Raw genomic sequence first — 11724 nt, forward strand, 5'->3', positions numbered from 1 at the left:
GGCTGCCTTCAAATGAGATACTTGCCATATATATGTCTGTGTGTTTGGGGAGGCTTCTCTGCACTGCCATCCCAATACTTAAAACCACTTTAAAATCCCAATAACCTCTTCTGAGAGGTGGGAGTACAGGGCATTCAGGGTGTCGGCTAAAAGGGGAGAGAGTGTTACTGTGAATGAAGTTGTACTAGGAGAACTCTATCCAGTTTTTAAAATTTATTTCCAGAGTTTGAACACTCCAATTTCCCAGGGTGACTTGCATTAAAAGTCTTTAGAAGAGTTAGCTGTTCTAACAGCCTCTCTTGGCCTCAGATTGCAAACCAATAATTTGGGGGACAATGACTGACAAGCAGACTAAGAGAAGCTGTGATTCCCAAGGTGGGGTGGAGGGATTACCTAGGGGGGCACTAAGAGGAAAAGCGGCAGCAGGGCCCCCCTCTGAGGATATTGATTATTTTCTTTTTGATTGGCCAGGCAAGACACTAAAGTGAAAAAACTTCCGCACTTCATATTTCAAGATTTACTGTTCTTTTATCACTTCCAAAGCTTTGATCATATTTGTTTGTATTTACAACTCTGAGTTGGCACAAGACCGCCAATTACGTACTGGTAATTGCTATTGATTTTCTTACGAATTATAGCTACCATGCATCCGTGATAGGCGAAGGTTTGTGCATGTTTGGTAAGTAGTGACATATATGCATGTTATGCTATGGATTTCCTTCACCGTTACTTTTTAGTTACGAATGGAGAGAGATATTTCTTGTGCAATATTCTTGGCTGGATTTTATTTCGTCATCGTCTTCCTCGGCGGGTTGTACAAACCCCTGTTCTGAATTAACACTTTTCATAGGGCAGGGTAGAGGGCGATGTGATGGGTTTATGGAACTGAGGAACGCAGGGGGAGATGGCCTGGAAAAGTTTGGGAACCACTGCTCCACGGTCTTCTTGTGTGTTGAAATGAAAAACAATACATATTACGTTTGCATTCCTGTCATCCTACCCTCTCACTCCCTATCATGGCAAAAGGTGGCTTGCACAGAAGTGTTTTGCACTATTTCTGGGAACAGTTGCGCAACCTCAAGCTTTGGTACTTCTCCAAAGGAAGAGAATCCTAGACCGAAGGGGCAGCCACCGAAAACCCCCCACCATGCACTGCACACCCTTGCAGGTCTAAGGGACTGTTTCCAGTTAGCAGTGCAATAGGGTAAGAGAAGGTGGCTTGTTAGGTATGCTGTATCCGGACCTTGTAAGGCTTTGTAGCCACCAGCCCCTTGAACTGAACCCAGAAGAGGAATGGAGCCCTGCTGTGATGTGTTCCGATGATCCACCCACCACACCGATCGGCATTTTGCACCAGCCAGAGTGCCGTCAAGGGGAGCCCTACACAATGTACAGTACGTGATGTTTTCTAGCCCGGGGCGAAGTACGCATGGACGAATTAAGACAGATAAATCTGCTTCCTGGCTCATTCATACAGCAGCTCTCTGTATCAAACTCCAAAGTTCATGACTTCAAGACATGCAGGGGGCTGGGGGTGGGGGTTGGTGTAGAGAGATAATATGCCCCAGACTGTCTTATGTTTTTTTTTTTTTTTTTACTCAGGCTAATAAAGGCAGAGGTTAAAAAAAGGTGAAGAGATTTTTTTTTTTTAAGGACACGATTACTTTCTGTATCGAAAGACAGGATTTATCCCATCCATGAGAAATTACCTGGAATTCACAGTACATAAAATCAGTTCTTCTGACTGTGGGCTTTTAAGAGAGCAACTAAAAGCCAGCCGGTTTTGGAAATAGCATTCTTCCACGCACCATTTGTCTTCAAAAGAAATATCTACATATTATTACCATTAAATTGAAGAACAAAGGTCAGAGGCACCCGGGAGAAAACAGGGGCCCGATCCCGTTCTTACAGAGGCAAACATGAACTCCCCCCCCCCCCGGTGACGGTTGGGGAAATAATCCTCATTCTCTGATTGGCAACTGTCCTATTCTTCTTAAATACCGTATTTTTCGCTCTATTGGATGCACTGGACCACAGGACACAACTAGAGGGGGAAATCAAGGAAAAAAATATTATTCCCCCCCCCAGCCCCAAAGAGCAACGGACAGGCTGCGCGCTTCCTCTTTAGCCTTGAGCAGCATCTTTAGCCTTGCACAACGGGATGGATCGTGCCCGCTGTCCACCGGGGCTGGACTAGATGACTCCTGGGGTTCCCTTCCAACCCTGCAATTCTGTGACCTCGGAAGTTGTTGGGGGTCTCCACCACTGGAGGCTTTGAAGCAGCAGTTGGGGGACCATCTGCCTGGCGTTCTTTAGCTGTGATTCCTACATTGTGAGGGGGCTGGGCTAGATGACCCTCGGGTGGCCCTCCCAACTCTATACAGTCCTACACTTCTGTGGCTGGAGATCCACAGCCACTTCACACAATGCCCACTCCCAATTTTCATTGGAGAGACATGTGGCTTCAGTGTCTAGGTAGGTACCCCCCTACCTGCCACTGTTCCCTTACCCCACTTAAGCCGAGGGAATTCCTGCCCAGAGAAGCTCCCAGGTGAGGCAAGGGTTAAGATCTACCTCTGGTAAACGGCTTTGTATCCTCCCTCTTTCCCTTTTCTCTTCTTCTTCTATGCTAGTTCCTTCTCTTGTGTTTTGTTTACCGGTAATCTGTTTTTATTGTATACTAAAATAAAAGCTGCAAAGTTTCCTTTTTTATAACATTCCCCCCCTCCAAACTAAAACGTTAATCTAGATAAAAACACTGATACGGAGGAAAATAAGGGGGTGGAGAAAGGACGAAAAAAGAAAAAGAGGTAGAGATAGAGAGATTTTTAAAAAGTTGGCTTCTTTAGCCTTGTGCAGCCTCCCGCGGCTGGAGAGGCGTGCTAGGAAAAGGGGAAGCACGGGCAGCGAGCGGGATGGATCGCGCTCACTGCCCGGGCTTCCTCTTTAGCCTTGCGCAGCCTCCCGCGGCTGGAGAGGCGCGCACGGCTAAAGAGATTGCGCGACTGGAGAGATTGCGCAAGGCTTTTCTAGATGAGGGAGAAGGGACTGACTGGTCGCGTCAGTCCCTTCTCCCTCCTGGGGAAAAGCCCGCAAGAGCCGGGCGAAGCTTGTGTGTGGCTCTTGAGGGCTTTTCCTGCTTGCCTCCCCCCCTGCATTCGCTCCATAGGACGCACAGACTTTCCCCCTTAGTTTTTAAGACGGAAAAACTGCGTCCTATGGTGCGAAAAATACGGTAGTTCTGCTCCCCCAGCCGCCCAAACACGCAAATGAAATTTATTTCTTTGGGAAAAACCAAGAATATGAAAGTGATCCTTGTGTATGTCCTTATGCAAGTCTTTTAAGCGATTCTAAAACCAAAGTTAAATGTTCCAAATTTCCAGAAGTATTTTTTTTTAAAAAAACAAACCTAATTCTCAGTACAAATCTAACCAAATTGAGTTCTGATTATGCAAGGCTTTTTCATCCTAATAGCAGCTAAATAGGTGCTCATGAAAACTATTAAAGATTCTCTCTATAAACTACTTTGAGGACGTGCGTCTGTGTGCTTTTTTCAAAACCATAAAGAAGTGTATAAATGTTATAAAATAAATAAGATGCAAAGGCAAGGAGGGGAGAAGAGAAGAGAAGACCCAACAGCTACGGGTACCACAGTGTGGATCCATGCTGCAGAAGTTCTGAACAATTATTCTACAGATCCAATCCTGATTTGAATGCTTAGCTCTACGGGCTGCAGAGAAATTAGAATTCAGACTGTCTCAAATATTTCATCTGCAAAAGGGATCCAAGTGTGTCTAAGTGTCTGCGAATCAAGTCCATAAAACACTATCGTTGTTCACCAGGCAATCTGGGGAAAACAAAACAGTTAAGGAGCTGTGGGAAAATGTCTGACTCTCTGGTCCAAATGCCACTTAAACCAGATAACCTCAGCAGAGCAACCTGAAAGCACAATTTGTAAACACACAACTTGGACTTTTTCCTTTAAAAAAGAAAAGAAAAAAAGAGTAGAGATAACAAAAGATCTAGAGAAAGGACCCTGCTATATCTTTTCGTTTCCTCTTATTTCTGCATTATAAATAGCCTTGCTATTTGTTACAATTATTAACCTAACTACAAGGCATCTTCTCCTAGTAACGTTTGTTAGGATTCAGTTCTGAGCCACGGGTCGCAAAAAGCAAAACCTAACAATATTGTTTTGCCATTAAAAAAAGCAAATACAAATACACACACCAAGACAGAAAACTCACTCTGGAAAGATTGCGATCTATTTTACAACAGGGACTTTAACAAGTAAGACGCTAATTAACAAATAAATGGCTGGGGGAAAGGAGTGGAGCAGGATAAGGGGAAATGTGATTACAGTGAATGGCCATATGCGCCCACCTAGATGTTTCTAAGCTGCTCTCTAATTTGTTTAGTCCACTTAGGGGTCCTCCCCGCTACAAGTCCACTTAAAGTTAGCAGCTGGATCATTCTGTCGTTAAAAAAAGCCTGAAGCAAACACGATCAGAGCACCATTATTATTTTTTAATTGTCTGTCTATAAGCTTATCTCTCATAAACCACTTTCAATCCAAGATTGGAACATTCCTGTTACTAAACATGAAATGCAGTTGATAGCATTCCAGCAAAAGCACAGTCATATAATGGTGGCCACACTCTTTAAAAATAAATAAATAAATCCGCACAGAAAGCACGAATGAGAAGCTGGCGTACTTCTGAAAAATAATATCTTGAATCATAATAACCAGCCTTGAACACAGTCCAGATGTGCTTGGATTTCTCTCTCTCTCTGCTGTGTACTTCGTCCTCTCTGCTTTCCCTCAAGTTGTTGTTGTTGTTAAAAAATGAAAAATTAGTAAGAGGGCTTGCAACAAAAATCTGCCTGCATAAAGCTACCAATGAGGAACTGCGCAAGCGGGAACAGAGACAATGTGTGCAAACCTGAAGCTTTGAATTGGGCCTCAACTCATATGGCAATTTGGTCAGTAGTTTTACCTTTCGAACAACAACAACAACAACAACAACAACAAAAGACTCCAGCTGCGGGTAACAGACCATGAGGTTCTCTTTCCAAGAGTAAAATGACTTCTCCATAACGACTGCAGCTGATGCCAGAAGTGCACCCCGCAGGCACCACAGAAAAGGAAGTGGTCATGTTCTGCTTGGAAGCGTGGACATGCTCGGTTCAGATCAATGACCTTCAGGTGAAGGAAGGCCTCACAAACCGGCCCATTAACTTCTCTCCCCCCCCCCCCTTTAGCTGACCAAGTCTCGTCCTCCACGGAAACTGGACTGACCTATTTCCCTTCCAACAAATAAAGAAGCAGTTGAAAAATGAAGCGTGGCAGGAACCGACACGGAGGGAGAACAGCAAAGTCTGCAAAAGTGGTGGGGGGGGGGGGACAGGATTTAAAAATGCCACAGGGAAAGTTTGCAAAATGGCCTTTGTGGGTCTTGATTTTTTTTAAACCTAAAACAAAACAAAACAAAACCTAGAGCAGGTGAAAGAAAAAAGCAGAAAAGTGGAGGTCATCCGAGGTGGTCTAAAAAGGGTGAAGAGTGCAGGCTTCTGGTCCAAGAGGACAAGGGCTAGGAAGTTGCTTTGAAAGGACCCTACATGCCCAAAGAGAGGGGCGACATGTTTACATGGGTAGATGTGTGTATAAAAAGACCCTTAACGTCTTCAGTGGGGATTGCCTCCTGAAAAAATATTCCCAGCTCAACAGTGCCAGATCACAACGTTTTAAAAAGCAGGCATCAAACGTAACGATTACCAGCCCTATAGGAAAGGATCATAGAACTGTAGAGTTGGAAGGGACATCTAGCCAAAGGAAAAGGGGTAAGTGAGAAAACCCAACATAATGTTATTTATCACCAAGCTTTAATCTGTTAAGTGCCTGGATTTGCGTCCTCAGAATTACAGTACATGGGAACTCCTGGGGCTTAGTCCTGACACTGAAAATGTACAGGACACTCAACATACCACAGAATATCTGCTCTAGCACTGATCAGTGCCGGACATTTGCTATGCAGGCTTCCTCAATGATTCAAGCCGTACTGAGCCCAGGTTTAGGGAAAGATGGTCAAAGAAGTGCCCTGGATTGAAGGCAGGTTAAGCCCCAGAAAAGCCACCCAGACTGGAAAGGGCTAACAGTGCAAAACTTAGGCTTAAGTTAGATGCAGGCCTTAAGACTATCCTGTCCTCATGGCCAACATTCCCCCGCTGCAACATCAGGAGAGCTATTTGCTTAATTGTTTTTGGCTGTGCCGTCCTTACGAAATGCAGAATATTGTTTATGTGACAGGCTCGCTCCACTGAAAGGACTTGAGGAGGAACAAAGGATGGAGAAACCCATACGGCTGCAACTGGGTTATCCACTGAAGAAGAGTTAAGAAAAGAAAAGCACCTATAAATCAGAAATCCTTATCTTAGCCCCAGCAATTTATTCATCGCTAATCTCCCCACATCAAGAGAAAATCAAAAGCTACTCACAGGGCAAACAGATTATGAAGCTACACAGCAACTTCACTCCCAAGGGAATAAATAACCTTTAAGGAGATCGATCTGCACATAACATCAAGGAGGGGGAAAGACCACACACAATCCCACCCCACACATGCTCTTTGCTTGTGCTGCCGGGAGAGTGCAAAGCTAAAATGAAGCAGCCACCACTCTCGCTGTCAGGTGGCATTTAAAGCACCACAAAGAATAAAGGTGCTGGAGAGGCAACTAACCTCCTTACTCTGCAGGAACCTTAATCTGCATTTGGGGAAGACTCTTGCAAGCCTAAAAGTAACCGCCAGCTTGGGAAATAATTGGAGGTAAAGAGTGATAAACCTGATTCATAAAATGCAACGCGCGATCCAAAGCAAGCTATTCGGAAAACAGGTCCCACAAGTTTTGCTGTCTCCCTAGGAAATGTGCACAGCACTACATCCATTTATGGCATGAGATGGCGGTGGTGGCAGGTGGGTGGGAATAAAAGAGGCCAAGGCTGGGTGTGCCTTTGCAAGCTCTGGTTCAGGGGTAGCCAACATGGAGGCCACTGGCAACGCTGGCTGGGTCTGCTGGGAGACCAGTTACACCTGAAGAGCACAGTGCAGGGTGCCCATGCTCTTGCCACAAGCATTTTCGTTCAGCCAATGTGCCACTCCGTACAATGGTGTAGATTACCCTTGGGGGTCTCTTCCAACTCAGGGGTTCTGTGATTCTACGAGCATGAGACCCAATGTGGTTGTTAAGGGTGTTGGGCTTTTGTCTGGTGGGCTACCCAGCACCTCTGGCTATGCAGTGTAACAGGGTTGTTTTGAGGGTGTAATATGTTGGGGTGAGGGAAGAGAACTATGTACACACTACCCTGAGCTTCCTTCAAGAAAGGGAGGCTAAATATGCAATAAATAAATTAAATATTCACAGTCCCTTCTGAGCTTTTATTATCACTGAGTGATCCAGCCAAAGTTACTTTTTGTTTTAACAGGAAACAATTTCGGCATTTGCTTGGTTCCCCTATGGAAATGAATGGGTTTAAAAAATGGTGGCAGGGGTCAGCAAACTTTTTCAGCAGGGGGCTGGTCCACTGTCCCTCAGACCATGGGGGGGCAGGACTATATGGGGGGGTGAACACATTCCTATGCCCCACAAATAACCCAGAGATGCATTTTAAATAAAAGGACACATTCCACTCATGTAAAAACACGCTGATTCCTGGACCGTCCGTGGGCCGGATTTAGGAGGCGATTGGGCCGGATCCTGCCCCCGGGCCTTAGCTTGCCTACCAATGTTCTAGTCTGTTTGTTTTTGTATGATAAGGGGGTGGGGGAGACAAGCTGGCAGTCTTCTCTCAAATTGCTCAGTAAAAAATAAACCTGTTTCCAATTTGCAGCATTACGAGAAAAGACACAGGGCTAACAGATATATTAGTGTGCAGATGGCACCTAGCTTTTTAAAACTTTATTAATGTTATTTGATAAATAACTTATTTGAGTAGTTGCATTTAGCTGTTTTGCTTTCTTGGGTAGATCTATCATGTCACCCACCACCACCAAAGTTCTTACTACGGGTCTTATGACTGGGTTGGTGAGGGAGAGGAGACATTGCCGTCTGTACAATAGAGCTGCAGTCCATTTTCCAGTAAAACGAAAACGAGCTTTTCTATACTTGCCCGTAAGCAATTCATTACCCCTGCTGTCTGCACCAGCAAGATTCAGCTGTTCCATTTTGAAGAAAGTGGGCTTTACCACCCAGTGATAATGTGAGAAATAAATATTATTCAACAGCTCAGATTGCAATTCTTAAAAATTGCAACGGGACTGGGAGTCACAAATGCAAAGGCCTAATTCAGCTCCGCTGACATCGATGGGAAGCCTTCCCAGCAGATTCCACAGAGGGCTGGATACAGCCCAAGAAAAGTATTAGAAATGGAAATGGTAATCAACTGCTTACAAAGTATATTCTTTAAAATAAAATAAACACCCACTTGGGTACACTAGTTTGCTTCTCTTCCGCAATCTATCTAATTTCTACATCTGAAACTCCCAAAATGTTTCCCACGGAGTTGGGAATGCAAAATTGATACAGCATATACAGGGATGGCACTCCAAGGGGAATTTAAATGCTTTAAAGGATCTAAAACCACTTACTCCCTAAAAGTCCCTAAAATGACTTCTTGGGAAGCAACTGAAATGTTATGGTCACCGTTCCAGGTATTAGGCGTGCAAAATCTTAAATTCTATCTATTTCCACTTTGTCCTGGGCAGAACTGATTCTTGCTGTGTATATAAAAGGGCGAAAAAAGAAGGTGGTGGAGACATATAGCAGACGTGAATCAACTTTTGACTCAGGGAGACCCGAGCAATGAAGCCCATTTTCTCTGACTCAAAAGCTTCTATGGGTCAGCATTGATGCATCGCCCAAGATGCTTGCAAGCACCACACAGGTACCACTTGCCTTACTCACCAGTAGTTTAAGGCAAAATCTGGACAGTGCCCCTTCCATGAAAATGGGGAGGGGGAGCTGCAGGCCAAAGCTCAGGGTAGCATAACTGCCGTGCTTATATCGCCGAGCTGCATTTTGAGAAAGCAGGACAAAATGGCGGACGGCTCAAGTCTTCAAACCGAAAGCAGCCCGATATGAGAATCACGCCTACACGCAAAGGGGCTCTTTCTGTGCTGGTTGTACATTTCACCGATCAACATGCACAGAACTTCTTGCCTTCCCCCCACCCCACTGTATTATTCCACCCCCACCCAGCACTTCTCCTCCCAACATGTATCATAAAGACACAATTAGGCAAAAGCAACACTGGACTCGGCTGCGATGAGTCCCACATATAATTTGTGCGTGCCATTTTGTACAGGCAGAGCGTCCCATGTAACTCTAGTGATTAAATGCCTTTGCAAAATCATGCAGTTGTTTATTAAGATCCCAAGTTATCAATTCAGTATCTTTGTTGTAAAATTTTATGGGAGGCTTGGGTTGTGGCCATCCACAATGTTTTTCCAGACTATGAGCCTTTGGGACATGGATCAATTCATGCTTTCTTTCGTTTTAATTTTATTTATTTGTGCTTTCTACCTCAGCTTCTGGATAGGGAAGGCTGACAATCTAACCCATTCATTATCAAATGAAACAAATATTAAACGAAGATCCTAATGCAAATCTGTCTAAACCTGGTTAAGCTCAAACACTATAATTTTAAAGTCACTTGAGAATATGATTCTAAATGTACATATTCACTAGAAATAAGTTCTGGTGAAACCGGTAGCTTTTCCTCCTGCATAAATACATTTTAGCATCCTACTTCAAGCGACACTGTAGTCCATAGGACTACAGTGCTTCAGTTTAAGGATCTTTTGGATTGGGCTGCAAAACAGATTTTAAGAATAAGACTCGCTCCTTAAGGAATTAGGGATCCTTAATCGTATATAGCTGAAGCCAAGATTAAAACCTCCTTGCTTACGTTTCTTTTTGTTAAAGGATCATATGAATCTGGTTTCAAGGAAGCCATCACCACTCCTATAAAAGTGCACTGCATTTGACTGTTGCTTGTAAAATAATAATAATAATAATAAATGTTGATGTGGAGACTTTACTACTAGTGGCAGAAATTTTATTGCCCAAACAAATGAAGTCATTGTTACATCACCAGAGCAGGCATGAGGTACTCAGGGAGCGATAAGTCTGAGTTCCTTTACAACTGGATTCTAGGAAGGGAAGGACCTGATCCTTGTCTTCATTTTAAACTCATGGCCTCACCACTAAGAATGTCAATACAGGCACCACTGGTGAGATGGACACTGGCTAGCTAAGGAGTGTGACAGGACAACCAGCACACAAGATACCTAGGTATTAAAAAAGCCCATAACTCCAGTTGAGTCAACCAGCTGCAGGGGGACAGACACAGAATGGGTGTGTGGCAAAGGTAAAAGTCCAGTGCCCACCAACTGAGGTTCAATTGTTAAGTGGAAAGTCCCATCCAGTGCAGTGGGGCTTCCCTCAAATAAGCATGGTTACACCTGCAACACCAAAGCAAGTATCTCATGTCTCATCTGCTCTAGCTAAGCAAAGAGAAAAGAAACATTTTTTTAAAAAAAATTGCACATGCATACCTTTATATAAAGGCCCGTACTGATTAATTCTGTGTTTAAATTATTTACATCAATTGCATTTTCCAACCTTCTGTTTAGAAAGTAGCTTGCAAAAGTTTTTAACCGCTTGCTATATTTGTCAACCAACTATGAGATCTCTCTTGCGTGTAAATAATATTTGCAGCACAGCTTAACTCAAAATGCAGTCTCAGTTCAGTCTCTAAAGGGGTGAGAATTCTGAAGTGGGAGCTCATCCACATTTATGGACACAAATTTACTTACCTTAATTTACGTCTGCTGTTGTCAGCATTTCTAGAAACTCGCTGGAGCACACAAAATACAGACAACTTTTTATATATAAAAAATAACGACACTGAAACGGCCCTGATCATTATAAAGAGACTCAGCTATTCAAAGTGGGGGGGGAGGAGGGGGGAGATAAGAGCAAATTTAAATATGAATAATCATAGCTCCATCTCTCTAATGGATCGCTAAATCACCTTTCAAAGTCCTGGTTTCAGAGCATAGAAATTCTGGCGCAAGCACCTTCCCGGATGAGTCATGGAAGAAGCAACGGCAGTGAACTCTGCCAGAACCTCGCTCAAAACAACAAAATAATGCTACATTCATGCAGAGGACTCCCAACTGTATTAGGAATCCAGAATGCTGCTAAAGCCAATGAAATCAACATTTCTAAACGATACCCCCAAATCCTGACATTCAGTCAGACTGAAGAAAGATGCATCATGGTCAGGACTGAACAAATTGACAATTTACCCCAAAAAAACTGGGGTAAGTTTTTTTTTTTGGGGGGGGGAGGGTTAATATAGTTTTTGCTTTATCTACACTTGATCAGCAAGCTCAGCAGACAGGTTGGGTATTACCTGCGAGTAGCTCCAGAGCAGAGTGGGCCTTGAACCAGCAACCATTAGGAGGAAGCCCTCCTTTGGACCCCTGCCCTGCACCAATTCACAACCAAGGAAATTGCAGGAGGAGATGCAAAAGGTCATGCAATCCACACACACCGCAAACCAGGCTAAAAAAGAATACTGGTTGCAATCCTCCCCTCTTCTTTTTGCAAACCCGGGATCTTACCCCTCCAATCTGCCTGCAAGTGTTTTGCAAAACCCTACCG

General features: G+C 44.0%; 1 protein-coding gene and 1 long non-coding RNA gene across 2 annotated transcripts in view; both read right to left on the reverse strand.

Moving 5' to 3' along the window:
- The window catches only part of LOC310754565, a 632985-nt gene that overhangs the window by 442851 nt on the left and 178410 nt on the right, over positions 1-11724 (reverse strand). The window lies entirely within an intron of this gene.
- The window catches only part of AR (androgen receptor), a 260564-nt gene that overhangs the window by 246854 nt on the left and 1986 nt on the right, over positions 1-11724 (reverse strand). The window lies entirely within an intron of this gene.

The sequence above is a fragment of the Podarcis filfolensis genome, assembly GCF_964270895.1.
Source record: "Podarcis filfolensis genome assembly, chromosome: Z".
In the NCBI taxonomy this organism is placed as follows: Eukaryota; Metazoa; Chordata; class Lepidosauria; order Squamata; family Lacertidae; genus Podarcis; species Podarcis filfolensis.